At 50.8% G+C, this 17,090-nt stretch overlaps 1 protein-coding gene across 3 annotated transcripts in view; it reads right to left on the reverse strand.

The window, feature by feature from the left end:
• ADGRG1 (adhesion G protein-coupled receptor G1) overlaps window positions 1-17,090 on the reverse strand; it is a 64,738-nt gene that overhangs the window by 36,945 nt on the left and 10,703 nt on the right. The window contains exon 1 of one of the 3 annotated variants that reach the window (XM_074314822.1): window positions 2,349-2,480. The exons of 1 other annotated variant lie outside the window; for it this stretch is intronic. The gene's annotated coding sequence lies outside the window, so the exon portion shown is untranslated. Of the gene's footprint in view, window positions 1-2,348; window positions 2,481-17,090 lie in introns of those variants that run through there. One more of the 3 variants, XM_019754445.2, reaches the window with a different exon arrangement.

A 17,090-nucleotide genomic window follows, 5' to 3' on the forward strand; every position in this document is an offset into this window, starting at 1 on the left:
GCATTTAGCACGGGGGTTGGGTCCAGCCAGAACAGGCCTGGAAGGTCATTGCGGCCACACTCCTACCTCCCAGGCTTCCGAAGGCCCGAGCCAGGGGCAAGGACGGGCCACCAAAGATGGGCCAGAAGCCTCTCCCCACTCCCATTCCCATGCTGGCCAACCTGGGCTTCTCCTGCTGTGAGAAGCAGGTGGAGGGCTGTGCAGCCAGAGGCCTGGGTTCCTCAGGTGAGACCCTGGCCCTCTGTGCATGTCAGGCCCCCTTTTGCAGCTCAGGGGATTGGAGCCCGGTGGACTACGGGTGTTTTCCCACTCAGCCTCTGGAGCCAGAAGTGCACTTGGGGAGTGACAGCTGGCAGGACTGCTCTTCCCAAGGGGACACCTGGTGCCCTGCTCAGGCCTGGAGGAGACCCAGTGTTTGGGTGGCTCCAAACTGCCCCACCTAGACTCCTCTCAGCATCACCCCAAAGCCCTTAAAATAGCTCAGCATGAGACCTGGCATCAAATTGTCCAGTTCCCAGCCGCCTGTGCCTCAGTATCCAAAGGTATAAAGGGAGACAGCCAGGCTGAGGTGCTGCCACTACCTTTGGCTCCCTTTTAAATGCAAATCTCCCCAACGCAGGAAGCAGAAGAGGCTCTAAGTCCACAGCAGCCTCCCTTCCTGAACAACAGGACCCAGACAGACCATCCCACCGGCTGCTGGTATCGCCACAGTTGTGACCCTTCTGTCAGTGGCTCCCTCAGCCCTGGCCTGTGAGGTTTGGGGGGCAGCTGCTTAGATGCCAGGGTGTGTGGTTGAGCAGTGAAGCATTGTCACTCCCATGCCAAGGGAGACACATGAGGCCCAGAGAGGTTTAGTGACTACCCACAGGCAGCATAGCGGTGTGCAGAGGTGGCAGGATTTGCTTCATCTTGAGGGTGACAATGTGCCATCCCACTTGATTGCCATGGAGTCCCCAGGGCCTAGGATCTTGACTTTGACCTCCCCATATGTGCCACTCCTACTCCCCCCACACACACCCACTGGTGCCCAGTAAAGAACCGTGTTAAGGTGTGGGCTGCAGGAGACCCCCCTTGGGATTCATAAAGAGGGTGCCTCAGTTTCCTCACCTCACAACTAGGGCTTCCACCCCTTCTCTTTTGGTAAATAAAGGGCTGGAGCTGGGAGTACTTTGTGTAACGCCCATAGAGCGCCCAGCCTCACCCTGGGAGACACCCCAATGCCGCCCAGGAGCGCTGCCTTCGGCATGTCTGTCCCAGCAGCCAGGGCGCCCCCGGGGTCTCCTGCTAAGTGCTGGGGCGCAGGTGGTTCAGGAGGCGTAATGGAGCAAGGCTGACAGTTACTCATTAGCAGGGAGGCTTAATTAACAGAGGAAACGTGGGGGGCACCCATTTTACTGCCCATATGCCCCCAGGGAGCCAGGTTGTGGGAGCAGAGCTGGTCGGGTGCCAGGTCCCCCAAACTCCAGCCACCCACCTCTGGCTGGCTGACATGTGGAGCCAGGAGACTGGCTTTCAGGCGTGGGAGCAGTGGGGGGAGGCTGGGGTTGGGGGTATAGCTGCTGCAGTCTCTGTTTTCAGACACTGCCCCTGCCCACCTCCCTAGTGGTAAATGCAGAATCAGCCCAGAGAAGGAAGGCCTTGCCCAGGTCCCACAGGGGACACTGGCCGGTCCAGGCCTTTTCCTCCATGATGGCTGCCCCGTCCTGGGGTGGCCTCATCACAGAGGCCTGGCCCAGAGAGAGCCAGTGGCCAGTCGGGAAGCAGTTTGACTTTCACCTCTTGCCACTCTCAGCCAAGGCAGGAAGGGCTGTGCTGCTGGGTGAGGGGGCCGGGGAAAGGCGGAAGAATCCTGTCCCTTCCACTCAGCTCAGCAGGGGAGGCTGCCTTCTTCCTCCTTGTCAAAAGTCAACAACCCAGGCCAACCTGCTCCCAAACCGGTTTACCACGGGCTCCCAGCAGGAAACAGGCGCTGGGCACGGGGGACAAAGCAGGCAGAGGCACTCATGCAGGCCTCCTGCCTCCCCATCCAAGCACCAGGGGGCACAGCCTCAGCCTGGCCCTCACCTGTCTGCAGTCTCCTCATCTGGGCACTAAGAGCACACCCCAAGCCCTGCCAGCTTCCCTCTGCCAAGATGATCACATGAGCATTCCCAGCCCACCCTCGGAGCAGCAAGGGGTAACCCCAGGAGATTCAGGGCCCCTAGATCGGCCTGGCGCCCTGAGCAGGTTAAGGGCCAGGCCTCTCACACGCCTTCAGGGCATTGAACTAGACCTGTGGGCCAGGTTGGGAAGTCACACCTTGCTGACCTTTCCCACCCCGTCTCCCACCCTGACCAGCAGTTTCTTACCTCCGTGTTCAGGCAGGCCCCTGGCTGGACTCTGCAGAAGCTGCCTCCTCCCTTTCCACCTCCTCCCCTTCCACCGCCTCCCAGAGCTCACGGGCACCCAGTCTGAGCTTGTCTGGGCAGGTGTCTCCAGGTGAGGCTCCGCCTGCCCGTCTTGCCCCATTTCCGGCTGGCCCCACAGCCGTGACTGCCGCCTCCCCCTCTCGTTCCTAGGTTTCCCTGCAGGAGCTGACCCAGCCCCTTGGGTGCTGAGTGCTCCCTACCCCTTGCCTCAGCCCTCCATGGTTTTTGGCACCTCTATCCAGGAACACATGGGCTATGGGCCCATGCAAGGCCCCTAGATGAGCCTGGGGGAGTCATTGAATGTCTCTGAGCCTCAGTAGCACTAGGGCAGTTAGCGGGGTGCTGTTTGATGGAGAAATATTTTCCAGTGAGTCCCCAAATGATGTAGATGATGCTGGATCTGCCAGCAGTTTCTGGGTGTAGGCCGGGATCGTGTCTCATGAGACCGAAGAATGGAAACACGGACCCAGGAGAGGCAAAGAGTTTTAAAAAGAGGATAGTTTATTGAAAGCAAAGAGTCAGAGCTCTGGAGCGGGAGGGGGTCCCGAATGGGGATGGCCCGTGACTGAAGCAAAAGCTCTTACTTTTATACCTTCCCTTGCCTCTTTGGGGAAGGGGAGCTGTTTGAAGAAGGGAACTGTTTGAGGAAGGGAACTGGCGCCTTCTAATGAAATTCGTCTGCCAGCTTTGTTCTGCTTGCCCATCCTAAGGGAGTTAGCAAAGTAACCCGCTCTTCTCTATCAGATCTGTTCTGTTTGTCGGGCCAAAAGGAATTTTATGATTAATCTCAAGGCCTTGTTAAATTATATCCTGGAGGAAGAAGTGATTTCAAAACCTGGAGTTTTAGGATATGGCTGTCTTTTGTTTATTCCACCAGGGACCCTCCTGCCTACCTAGGGACATGCTAGCTAACCTGTATCACTGCCCCCCAAATGTAGTTACCAATTCTGCGGGTTCTTTCCCGCCTCCTCCCTGAGCTCAGACCCCACCTGAAGCTGGGCCCAGTCTCACCTGACTACAATAGAAGCAAGTCCACAGCCCACAGCTGGCTGGAGGCAGGAGGCGTGGAGTGCAGGGAAGTGGGGAATAAAGGGAAAATGGTCCCTGCTTTCAGAACATCCAGCATCCTGTGGGAGGCAAAGCAGGAACTGAGACTGGACAAAGCATCGCGGCAGGGACAAGAGCGTCTTCAGTGCAGGGATTGGGGGCAGTTGCTTCAGGTATCCCAGAGGGTTCTAAGGGGAGTGGGCCAGGCAGGCTCTGCCCCACCGATAGGCCTCCACGGAGGCGCTGGGCATACCCCTCTCAGCCTCGTCCTGGACCACTCGCTCCCCAGCCCTGCCTGGCCAGCCCCTGCTCAGGCCTTATCTCAGACCAACAGTTCTCCAGGGGCAGCTTTTCTGAGTTCTCAACACCTGGGTACCCACTCCCCCAGGTGGCTTCTGATTCCCACCCCCAATCCCAGCATCCCCAACACTGAGAACTGAGGCACCATTTCTTCCCAGAAGCTGCTGATTCATTTGACAAAGCCTGTATCAGTGCCGGCCCCCAGCAATGCATTGAGTGTCCATGTGCCCTGGGAGCCTTCCCTCACCTGCACCCATCCCATGTGTCTCCGGAAGCCCCCCAGGTTCTCCTCACCTGGGGCCCATCTCCCAGTGTCAGCATTATTTCTTCCTTGTATGTGGGTCCTGCTGAGGGCCCAGTACAGAAAAATTCTGGGTAACTGGTGGGTGAAGGAGGAAATGTGGGAAGTAAGAATGGAGATGGATGGATGGATGGATGGTAAGATGGACAAGTGGATGAAATCAGCCGTACATTTAGCAAGTGTTTATTGAGGGCAAACTGTGTGCCAGGCACTGTTCTAGGCAGTATGAGCAAAACACAAACATCTCTGCCCCCTTAGAGCTGGGGGAGACAGCTTATTAATAATGCTTATTATAAATAATAAATTAATATCAATAATATATTAATAAGCAAATGAATATGAAATATATCCAGTAGTAAGAGCTATAGAGCAAAATAAAGCAAAGGGAGGGAAAGAGTGATGGAGGATTGAGGGTGGTTTAGATTCTCTCTGAAACGTGACACTTGAGCACAGACTAAATGTGTCAAGGGAGGTAGACTTGCAATGTCCAGAGTGAGAGCATTCCAGGTGGCAGGAATGGCACATGCAAAGGCCCTGTGGTGGATGGATGCTTGGCATGTTTTAGGAACCAGGAGGAGGTAGGCACAGGTGAAAGAAGGAGTCAAGGTAGAGATGAGACCAAGGAGGTGAAGGAAGGATGGACGGACAGATGGAAGCAAAAGTGGATCCAGGTCTGGTGCAGTGTTGGAAAGCTCTGATCCTGAGGAAGGGGTCTAGCTGTTGGCCGCAGCTCAGACCCATTCCTGGAGACCAGCCCAGACCCACTGGGGTCCCTGGTCCCCACATCATCCCCTCACCCCTCTTCCTCCTGGCAAATTTCCAAATGCTGATACCCTCTCTGCCCTGCCTATGGGCATGCGTGTCTGCTTTGCTCAGCAGGAAGCTGTGTGCCCCACACCCACAGGATGAGCATAGATGAGGAGGCCACCAGGAGAGAGTCTCTGAGAGCAAAGGGGCCTGCAGGAAGATAGCCTACCTCCCAAAGCCCGGGAGTTTCCCCAGGGCCCTGAGAGCTGCGCTCATGGCCCCAGAGATGCCACCTACGCTGATAAGGACCCTAGGGGAGTCCCAGTGACCCATCAGTGACTCTCCCACTCCTGACACCCATACTCCATCCTCCGCCCCACCCCACCCCACTCTACTCTCAGAGCCTCTGGCATGTGACGCAATCACCAAGCCCTGCCAAGTGAGTAGCAGACGCTGGGGCTGGAACCCTGGGCTCGAGCCCTCATTCACTGGGTGCACTTGGGAAGGTTGCTTAACCTCTCTGTGCCTCAGGTCATCTATTAAATTGAAAAACACATGCCTTTGCCGTGTTTGCCTTTCAGAGGCAAAGGGAGGAACAGGGATGGGGTGAAGTGCCCCATGTGGCAGGAAAGTGCCCTGCCAGAGCAGGTATCTGAGGAGCGTTTTTTGGAGCTGTCTCTAGGTCCCTCCATCCAGAAGCGGTGGATTATCCCACGGACTCTTTAATACACCCTACAAGACAGGAGCCACTTTTTAATGCAGGTTTTACAGATAAAGGTGGGGGTGGAAGGGGTGGGGAGTGTTAAGTAACACATCTGAAGTCATACCGAAGCAGTCTGATCCAGGACTCAGGGCCCTTTATCTCACCATGGGTAAGCCCAGCCTTCCTCTGCTCACCCACCCCCACTCAGTGGGGCAACTCAGGAAATGCAGACACCTACCTTGTCTGGGTGGAGGGAAGTGTGGAGGGGTACCAGGGCCCCCAGCTGTGATATCTCAAACTCTAGCAGGACCTCAGGCTGAGTCTCCATGCTCCCTTTGAAAACTTGTGCTACCCACAAAGTCAGTAAGTGAGCTCCCTATTTCTAGGGGAAACCAAGGAGGTGCTCATCTGGGACGTTGCAGAGAAGACATCTGCCATATCCATGGGAAGGACTAAATGGTCTCTAAAATCATTTTCTATTCTCAGGTTAGTTCACATGGGCCTTTTTTTTTTTTTTTACTAATTCATGTTATTGATTCACTAAACTGGTATTTGTAGAATAACTACTAGGTGCCAGGACCTTATGTTTTAGAAAATAAACTGCAGGCAGGGCAGGCAGCAGAGCTATGGGTAGGGATCCCAGCGCTACTTGCCAGTTTACCTCCCTTAGCCTCGGTTTGCTTATCTGCAAAATGAGGGCGATGGTGTATCTACCAATGACATTGCTGTGAGGTTAAATAAGAAAATGCTAAAGTGCTTCCAACGGTGGCTGGCACACGGTAAGGACTCAGTAAATGTTTGCCATACGAAATACAGAGGGGCATTTAAATCACAGACTTTTTAAAGCTCCTCTGGTCTTCAGCATTACCTTTGCCTCTCTGTTGAATGGAGTTGGCCTCTGTTCCTTCCATTACAACAACAGGAAAACTTTCCTCCACTTTGGCCACATCTGGAAGAAGGTGATCTCCATGGCCAGATGTGGGTGTACATGCCCACAGCTCCGGAGCCAGCCCTAAAATCAGCCCCACCATCCTCACTGTGCGGGACGGGCTTCCCCTCTGCAGAAAAGAACAGCATTACTCTGCTTCCCACGTGAGTTCACTCTCCACCATCTGCTTCCTCAGTCACATCACCTTCTAGGTTCTCTCTATACCTGGTCATCCATCTGCACCCTGTCTGGGGGTCAGGAGACCTGGCTCCAGTCCTGGGTCTGCCACTCACTGGCCGTATGGTACTGAGTGGGTCAGTTTCCATCTGTGAAATGGGGATAAGAGGGCCCATCCTGCCGTGTTTTCAAATGAACCACCTGAGGAGAGTAGGGTCAGGCAACTACTCTGAAACACACTGTGCCAACCAAAGGACTCATTTCACCATCCCAGCAACCCACAGGCCTGTCTGTTCCCATTTTACAGATAAGGAGGGCAACCCAGAGAGTCAGAGCGACTCGCCCAAGCCCACATGAGTCAGTGGCATCAGGCCACATCCTTGGCATGCCGTGACACTGCGGGAGCTGGCCTGTGCAGTCTCGGGGGCCTCTCCAGATGGGCTCTGTGTCAAGTTGACTGAGTTTTACCAGGGTTAAGACTGGGGCAACTGAGTCACCTCATTTTCAGCAGATTGTCCCTTCCCATTTCTCCCCGAGGCAGCACTCACTATTTAGCAACCAAACACAGGAACAGGAAATCGGTGCAAACCAATTGTCAAGACCACGGGGACAGGAGGCTGGGGGCCTAGAACAGGAGAGACACAGAAAGCATTGTTCATGACACGGCCTGACGCGCCCACGGGTCTCTTACTGGGACCACATGTGCCTTCTCCCTCCTGATCTCCCTACCCCCATCTCTGCCTAGAGAAATTCTACCCACCCCCTTTTAGCCCAGTTCGAATGCCCCCTCTTCCAAGAAACCTTCTTGGAGTTATCACATCCTTCCCTGTAGGAAATCAGCCTCTGAACCTCAAAAGTCCTGCAGCACTTTACCTACAAGGATACTAACATCCAAGTCTGTTGAGCACCTCCTTGTGTAATAATAGGCCCTTTCCTTAACCTCTGCATGGACTGATTCATTTAATTCCCAAAACAATGCTATGATTACAAACAAGGAGGCTGAGGCCCAAAGAGATTTCGTAACCTACCCCACAGTGCATGGCCGATAAGTACCAGAGCCAGGATTTGAACACACATCTCTTTTGGACCAGGATTTATCTCTTTGTCATGTAGGTTCATAGTAAACGTATTTCATTGATTCATTCAACGCACACTTTCCCAGTGCCAGGCCTCACGCTGGGGCACAGCATATCAGACAGAAGGAACAGCATGTACAAAGGTTCAGAGAGGGGATCGAGCTCCGAGTGTTGGAGAAACAGGCAGGTCCTCAAATGGACCAAGGGGACAAGAGAGAAGGTTGACGAGCAGGGCTATGAAGACAGGAATTGAGGGCAATCTTAGTTCCAGGGCAGTGGGAAGCCATGAGCAGGTTTAAGCAGGGGATGAGGGGATTAATTTACATTTCAAGGACAGCAGCTGACCATGTCAAGGCTATTGGCCAAGGCTGGGTCAAGCTGCCTCTCCTGGATCCCAGGGCGTTAACACCACAGAATCCTCAGCTGTTAACACCCCGGAATCCTCATAGACAGAGGTACGGGGCACCACGCAGGAGCCCTGTCGCAGCCTCCCAGGGCAGAGAGTGGGCCTGCCTCCTACCCCCTCCAGCGGGGAAACACTGACCAGTCCTCCTATGGTAGCTGGTTCCTACAGAGCTGGGAGGCAGGCATCTGTGTCAGGCGATCTCTCTGTCCATCCACCTGTCAGCCCTCTGCAGCCTAGAGCCCCTCCTCGGGCCTGCACAGGCCAGAGCTGGCCTCCCCTGCCCTTCACCAGTGGTGAGCAGCTAAATGATAAAACGCTAAATGATAAAAACGGGCTCTCTGAGTATTGCGCAGACATGAATATTCATTGATACTTTCATTTACATTGATAAGCAAGATGAAAGTGAAAGGACGAAGACATGTTGGAACTTTGCTCATCAATGACGTGAGCGATCTTTTGCTGAATCGGATAACACGATAATAGCTTTTGAATACATTGCTGAATGGGACAATAGCTTTCAGTTTTTTGTACTAGTCATGATATCACAACCACAGACATGACACACTGGATTGAATGTGCCTTCTTAACATTTTCTCTACCACTTTCTTATGTACTATCTCTAGACAATCAACAAAACAGTGAAAATCAAGGCCTGATTTGTAGCATTTGCAGATTTCCATGGTGTAAATACTCCCACTATGGCCAATTTCAAGATACAAGCATTGAATGTGGAATTGAGAAAATGTATACCCTTCTATAGTATTTCTGCTATATCAGTACAATAAATGCTAATAACCTCAAGAATACAGATGATTTCTGTGTTAGGAATGCTGTAACCAAGTATTGCAGACGAGGTGGCTTAAACAACAGAAATGTATTGTCCACAGTTCTGGAGGCTGGAAGTCCAAGATCAAGGTCTCAGTAGGATTGGCCCCTTCTGAGGGTTGTGAGAGAGAATCTGTTCCATGCCCTCCCCCATCTTTGGTGTTTCTTGCCTTATAGAAGCATCATCCTGATCTCTACTTTTCTCTTTATGTGACATTCTCCTTCTGTGTGTTTATGTTCAAACTTCCCTCTTTTATAAGGACACCAGTCCTGTTGGATTAGGGTCCACCCTAATGACCTCATTTTAACTTGATTACCGTTGTAAAGACCCCATCTCCAAATAAACTCAGATTTAGGGGTACTGGGGATGAGGCCTCCAACATATGAATTAGGGGTGGAGGCACAATTCAAACCATAACAATAGATAATAGCAAAGCGTGGTAATTAGAAAGTGATGTATTTTGAGTATTTATTACCATTTTTAATATCATTTAACTTTCAGCTTACGTGATTTTACTCTTCAAGCACAATGCAACCCAGTGGCTGTGTTTAACAGTCAATAAGCAGCCCTCGTGAGTCAGTGCAGTAGGTTCCAACACACAAGGGCCCTCACCCCCTCAGCCCTGTCCCAAGTCCCAGGCTGAACTCCTTGCCAGCTGAGATGAGGGACAGGTCAGGAAATCCGGCTTTAAGTCCTATACATCCTCTCTGTGAAACCCTAAAATTTGGTCTCCTCCTACCTGGCTCTTGAGAAAAGGATGCTCCATTGCCAAGCTGTGGTCACAGGCCCGCCCAGCCTGCCCAGCTGGAAACAGCCCAAGAGCCCAGCACCGGGACACGACTCAGGAAGCACAGCCCAGTTCTGCCCGCCTAGGCTGACCAACCATGCCTATTTGCCTAGGACTGTCCCTGCTTAAGCACTGAAAGTTCTGGGTCCCAGGAGGTGCCTCAGTCCCTGGCAAATTGGGACAGCTGGCCACCTGTACCTCATGGTCATACAGCCATAATTTAAAAAATATGCCTATAAATATTAAATTCAATGAAAATAAGCAGGGAACAAAGGTGATGTCTCCACATGTCACCGGGGTCTGTTTCTCTCTCTGCTCTGAGGCAGGGCTGGTATTCAGGGGCTCCTCAGAAATGCCCTGTATAGCATGAACAATGTCTGTGGGTCATCAGACTGACAGGGATGTGGGGACAGGAGAGGCACCCCTGAGGAGTGAGTCAGCCTGGGACCCTGAAGTCGGTTCATGTCCTGCTCTATCACCTACTAGCTGTGTGACCTTGAGGAAGTGACCTGACAACTCTGTGCCTTGGTTTCCCCATCTGTGCCTCGGTTTCCCCATCTGTAACCCATTCCTACCTTGTTGGGGGGTTGTGCACATTCAGTGCAATCAACCCCAGAAATCACGGCGCCTGGCTTTGTGTAGCAAGCACTTAAGCAATGCTGTTAGAAAGCAAAGCCAGCTGGTAGGATTGTGGGTTGTTTCTTTCCATTTTAGAATTGTTATAATTATTTTCATTATGACTGTCTAATGTCATTTGTGCAATGAAAAGAAAACAAAAGTCATAAGTATCTATGTGCATGATGTATATACATACAGCCAAATGTTGAACTATGGTGGGGGGGGGCAATGAGAGGCTGCTCCCGGACGCTGTGGCTGACCCCAAAGCATGCCATTCATGGACGTGTATATTTAGAACAGCTGACAGGAGATGGAACAGGCGCGTCTCTGAGGTTATGCCAACTCATGTCATAACTAAAACCTGAGCAGGAGCTCTAGCTGAGGAAATAGGAGGCGGGTGGGCACAGCTCCTGAGTGAGAGACGGTGTCTGTGTTTCCAGAGCAGCCCAGCACAGGCCTGGCTCAGGCCCAGCTCTATAGCTGACACAGATTCCATTCCCCTCAGCACTCACCCTCCCTTGCCGCAGCCCCAAGGGAGGAAAGTCAGCCCCTCACAGGGAAGAGACAGTCACGCCCTCCCAATCTACTTTGCCACTGGTCTCTGAGCTCCTGTCCCAATAATAAGTATGTTTTGTGCAGGGTGGGTCTAGGGAGGTGCCTAGAGTACAAATTTAAGAAGGTGCTCACCGTCTGGGAACAACAACCCTGCACCTCACTTTAATCCTCCTGTGACTCTATGCGGCAGGCTCTGTTATTATCCCATCTCACAGTCAAAACAACAAAACGCAAGGCTCAGAGAACAGATATAACCTGCCCTGGAAAGTGGCAGAGCCAAGAACCCAGGCCCAGTAGGCTCCAGTGCCTACTGGCTTATCACTGGGGCACCCTCTCCCCCGGTCACATGAGCACCTGGCTGACCCTCAGGTGACCAGCGTGGCACAAAGCTCACTGAAGCTGTTTGCAGGCTGCAGCTGGGGTCCCAACTCCAGTCCAAGCTCACTGGGTGACCTTGGGCAAGTCCCTTCATTTCTCTGTGCCTCAGTTTCCTTATCTGCAGAAGTTGATAGCTATACTAGCGCACGAGTTACAAACTGCAGTGTCCACCGGGTCCAGGCAGGCCAAGCCAGTGAGAGCAGGAGGGAAATGAGGGTGGGTGGTAGGCAATAGGGAGTGGGGGGTCCTGGGGTGAACTGGGAAGTATGGGTCATCTTGGAGACCATTGCACACCGCCAGCCAACTGTCACTTGAGGGGATTTGGGCCCAGTATGGCTTGACCTTCAGTTTTTCAACAGAACCTCAGGTTTTTAGCTGGGCTTATAGTCCCCCAGAATAAAGACATCATTCCCTGATTTCCTTTGCAGCTAAGTCTAGCCACGTGACCAAGGCACCCATCTGCCCAATGGGAAATCATGAGAAGACTAACATGTATACAGGCCAGGCCCAGTTCCAAACACTTGACTGCAATAACCCCTTAATCCTCACAACAGCTCCCCTACCCCCCCACCTCTCACATGTAGATACTATTATTATCCACTTTTCCAGATGAGGAAACTGAGGCAGGCGCCCAAGTTCACACAACCAGAGAGGAACAAAGCCAGGGCTCCCCACAGGCCAGGGCAATTGCTGTCTCTGGGGGTCCTAGAGGATTTGGGCAGCCTCATGGATGGGGTTGGAGACAAGGGCACCCAGCACAGAACCTGGCCTGCTGAGAAGCCCTGTCCCCACCGAGGGGACAGGAAAGCTCGGTGGACAAGAGCGCAGACTCCGGAGCCCCAGAGACAAGAGGTCGCTCACAGGGAAGCCTCCTGCACCTCAGTGCGCTCACCTCTCAGTGGGCTCAGTGAACACCTGCCTCACAGGAAGAAAGGCGCATGCAAAGCGCTGAGCCCAGGCCCTGCAGGGTGTGAGGGCAGGGAAGGGCCCAATTGGATTGTTCTAGTCCAGGCCGAGCCACCAGGGAACAGGGAGAGTTTAGGGCTTAAAGGAGCCTAGGAGGTGCCTCAGCCCACCTGTGCCAGGGCGGGCTGGTACTGAGCGGGGTCAGAAAATGTGTCCCAAGCTCCTCCCCACAACAATGTCCCCTCTCCCCAGCAGCCCAGGCCTGACCCCACAATCTGCAGGGCTCCCAGAGGGTCTCAGGAACTCCTGATGGGGTGCCAGGACCAGATAGGCAGAGGGTAAGCCTGGGGAGGCTGAGCCCAGCCAGGACCCTGTTCCACCCTGTTTGAGAGACCGCTTTGTGCCAGCTCTGCCCTGCCCCCCACTTGCCATCTGCCTGCTTCCTGGGGTCCTAGTCTCCCCAGCTGCCAGGTTTGCTCACATGATGTCCCATCTGCTGTGAGTCGGAAGGCAGGGTCCACAGAGCCACCCTGGGTTGGGGTGCTGAGCCTGCTTGAGTCTGGCTCGGTGGGGAGGGGCGGCACTGGGTTTTGGGGCTGTGTTGCCATATTTCCCCCACTCTACCACCTGCACCCCTGACTCTTCACCATGCTATGTAGAAGCTCACCCACATTTCTGAAAGGGCACAGCTCCCACCACCCACCACTCACACATGGCTCTTGCTGGGGGTTAAGTGACTGAGGGCAGGGTTCAGCTGGAGCACTGTCATGTGCCCCCCCCCTCCAATGGCTGGCCCTGCCCACACCCCTCCTGTCTTTGTCATGCAGAGTCCTGCTAGGAAATCCATCCCCACAACCCACAGACCAGGGCCACAGCACTGTCACCTCTTTCACATGCCATCCCCTCAGCTGGGCTGCCCCTCTCGCTCTGTCCCCACAGCCATGAAGTTGTCCCAGCCCTGCATTTCCTCCTTGCCCCCACTCAGCTGAAGAGGCCACCCGGCTCAGATTCCTATGTACTCATCCCACGGTTGCTATGTGACCTCCCGCAAATCACTGCCCTCTCTGGCCTCCTCTCCATCTAGAATCTGCTTTAATTTACCAGGGGCTGTACATTCCACCACAGTTTCTGCTTTAATTGGTTTGGGATGGTGCCCAGCTTTAGTAATTATTTTCCAGCTTCTCCCACCAGGCCATTCCAGGGTCAGGGAGTACAGAGAGGGGTGCTTTCTTCCCAAGGATCTTGGGTGTCCGGCTCCCAACTCCCCACCGGCCTCAGCAGTGGCTCAGCCTTTCCCCTGGAGGTGTAAGGTACATGGGGGCAGTGATCTGGGAGGCAGGGGCCTCAGAGGGTCAAAGTCTGGGCCTGTCAGCAGTGGAGAATGGAACCCTTGGCTGGCCAAACACCACGCGAGTGCACCTGCAGCTCAGCAAACAGTCTGCATGGTCTCCGAGCAGCCGGAGGCCTCAGCTACCCTCCTGCGGGCACTCAGCCTGGGCCACGCCACCCTCACCATACTGAGCCTCTGCCAGAGTGAGAGAGGTGGGCCACAGGGTGTCACAGAAACAGTCCATGTGGTCCCCGCATGGCTGTCCCAGACCCTGGAGACGTGCACACCAGGGGTCAGGTCCCCGCTCCATCACTGACTCGCAGTGACCTTGGGCAAGTCCCTTTTTGACTCTGAGCCTCAGTGGGCCTAGTCTTAGCAACAACATGGTAAAGTGCCCAGCTCAGGGTCCAGCCTAGTCAGAGCAGCAAACAGCACCAAAACAGGAAAAGAAAAATAGCTAAGCTGATATTTCTTTTTTTCTAGAGCTTACAGAAGTCAATAGAGAATGTCCAAGGTTAATAAATCAGGAAATAACAGTATAAGCGTGTTATTTATTGCTCTGGCGATAACCACCACATGAACTAAAACTGTTAGAGTGGTTGCCTGTGACGTGGGTGTTTGCAGGAAACTGGGCTTTTTGATAAGTCCTTTTCACCGGTTCATGTTTTTAAAATATATCATTATTAAAAGTATTTATTAAAAAGTGATTCTGCCTTTCCAGTGTCATTTTAAGAGGTCGCTATTATTAACAGAAGCATTTTCAGCCTGTGAGGTCAAAATTAGGTCAAGTGCTCAAGTTGGGGAGTTAGGCTACTGAGGTTCAAATCCTCGCTCTGCAACTGACTAGTTGTGCCACCTTGGGCAAGTTACTTAACCACTCTGTGCCTCAGTTTCCCCATCTATAGAATAGGAATAATAATAACTCCATGGTGCTAGCATGTATAATTATGTAGCATTACTATTATACATACCTGTAAATCATACATGCAACTATCTTACAAAAATTGGGTTACTCAGCTGTACACAGTTTGTGCAACTTGCTGTCTTTTTTTCTTGCCAGATATAATGGCTATTGTTCCTGATAAGTACATAGAGTTCTGTTTTATTCTTTCTAATTGATGCAAGAATTCCATTGCACAGAACGTAAAATTTATTTATCCATAACCTCCTATTGAAGGAAATTTAGACAGTTTCCAATTTTGAGTATAATATACTTCAAAGCAATTAACATATGTCTTGGGACATATGTGTGGCTATTTCTGAAGGATAGATTCCTAAGAGAGGTATTGCTGGGTCAGTTTACACAATTAAAACTTTTATAGATATTGCTAAATTGCCCTTTTTAAAAAGTGGTACCAATTTAGATTTCCACCAATATGGTACAAAGATGCCCATTTTCTCTTACTCATACCAGCGATTTTTAACTCTTGCTAATTTACAGAAAGGTGATGTCGTGGTTCTAATGTGCTCGTGTGTAATTGTGAAGGAGACTGAATATCGTTTCCTACCTTCATTACCCATTTTTATTTCTTCTTGTGTGCAACAAATGTTTAGATCCTTGAGCCATTTTCAAGTAAGCTTTTTGTCACTGATTTATTCGTTTTCTTACTGATTTATAGGACCTTTTTTCATATTAAAAAACCTTAATTTTTTAATACACCAGAGGCAGTATATTCCAGTGGTCTACTGCATGCCTTTTAACTAATTTCTTGGTATCTTTGGTCATAGAAAGTTTTACATTATTATATAGTGAAATACAACATTCCTTTATGAATTTTGACTTTCATGTCTTAGCTTTATCTGGTTGGAATTTATAAAAAAATATTCTCTTATATTTTCTTTTGACATTTTCATAGTTTTTGTTTAACATTGAATCCACCCATCTTTAACCCATCTGGAGTGTTCATAGTTGTGTGTATATTGGGAGGTAGGGATCTAATTTTATTTCTTCCTAAATGGAGAGCCAATTGCCTCAACAACATTTACTGATGAATCCATCCTTTCCTGAGTCACTTGTGATGTCTCTTTGGCGAGTATAATCTCTGATATCTTAAGCACTCTTGTTGTGATTGACACGTGGCAGAACTGTAAATGTTGACTTTTCAGGCAGCTGAAATGACACCTAAATGGAAACTAGCATATACTGTTGTGCAGCAAAGCAGAGGTCTCAGTTCTCAGAACTGACAATGAATATGAGTAGCTCCTGACTTAAGTGAACACGAGTATTTGTTTTGGTTTTGACTTTGTTTTCAAATCAGCTTTATATACCTACACCAGAATTTCTACATTTTAAGATACAAGTCAATAACTTGGCAAATGTGTACACTTGTGTAACAAACACTCCAATCAAGATATAGAACATTTTTATCTTTCCAGAAAGTTTCTTTGTGCCCCTTTGCAGTCAACCTCCCCTCCTCTCCCACCCCAGGCAACCAAGATTGTTTTTAAACTGTGTGCATGTAGGATAGTGATAGCATTTGCAGAGGAATAAATAACAGCTGTGGCATGAGCCCAGTTGGCTGAGCACTTCCCCTCCAGGAACGGGCTTCTCTCTTAGGGCTGACAAACACCTGCCTGGACCTCTTTGATTAAAAGGGAGGGGTAATACAGGCCAGGTCCCCCCAACTTCAGGCAGGCAAGTTCATTCTCACATTTTTTTCCAGGTCTACAAATCAAGTCTGCCAAATGTTTACTTTTAATATGTTCTTTTAGATCTATGGATCTTTAAAAATTGAATTCAAAATGATTGCTTTAACACACACACACACACACAATATCCCTGTGTTAAATAACCAGAGTCACATGCCGTAATTAATGAAAGGCTATTCATGAGACTAAAATTAAAAATTAATCTCCTGGTGCCATCTAAACTCACATTGATATTGCCTCATAGGGAAAACCACAGACATGGAAGAGATAAGAGAGTAGCTGAGGAAGGATCTGGAACTTGAAGATGGAGGCTTGTGGCTTGAGGGGCAGGAAAGCAGCCGGAGGGGATAAGCCAACCTCAGTGTGTCTGAGGACCTAAGGGCTTCCTTCATCCCTAAAGCAGTGGAATTGTTTTGGAAACAGACCAGAGTCTACATATCAGCTCACAGCTTCTGGGGCCTTCCATCCATAAAAGGAAACAGGAGTATCTGAGGAACCAGTCAATGGGGAAAATATCTTTGGAGTTAGACAGACTGGAATACATTTGTACTTAGTTGTGGGTCCTTGGGGAAGAAAATAACATTTCTGAGCCTCAATTTCTTCACCTGTAAAATGGGCATAATAATAATACCTTCTGGTAAGGACTGAATGACATGGAGGTTGTAAACCACACCGCTTGACGTAGTCTTGGCTCTCTGTAAATGAGAGCCAGTTACCTTCTATTTCCCCCAGGATCTTGGAGGACGCAAACCACAGATATCAGCCTTTGTCTGAGTGACAGAGTAGTTCATAATACGAGTCTATGCAAAAAGAGGTGGCTCCATCAGCCACCACAGCTTTATTAATTAATTGTTCATTAAAGTCTTCTTGTTTTGCTAATAAGAGCAATTAACTGCCTGCAGGCTGGTGGCCCTAACTACAGATAACTCACTTGGGGGTTGGCTTGGA

This window comes from Rhinolophus sinicus, linkage group LG11 (assembly GCF_036562045.2).
Source record: "Rhinolophus sinicus isolate RSC01 linkage group LG11, ASM3656204v1, whole genome shotgun sequence".
In the NCBI taxonomy this organism is placed as follows: Eukaryota; Metazoa; Chordata; class Mammalia; order Chiroptera; family Rhinolophidae; genus Rhinolophus; species Rhinolophus sinicus.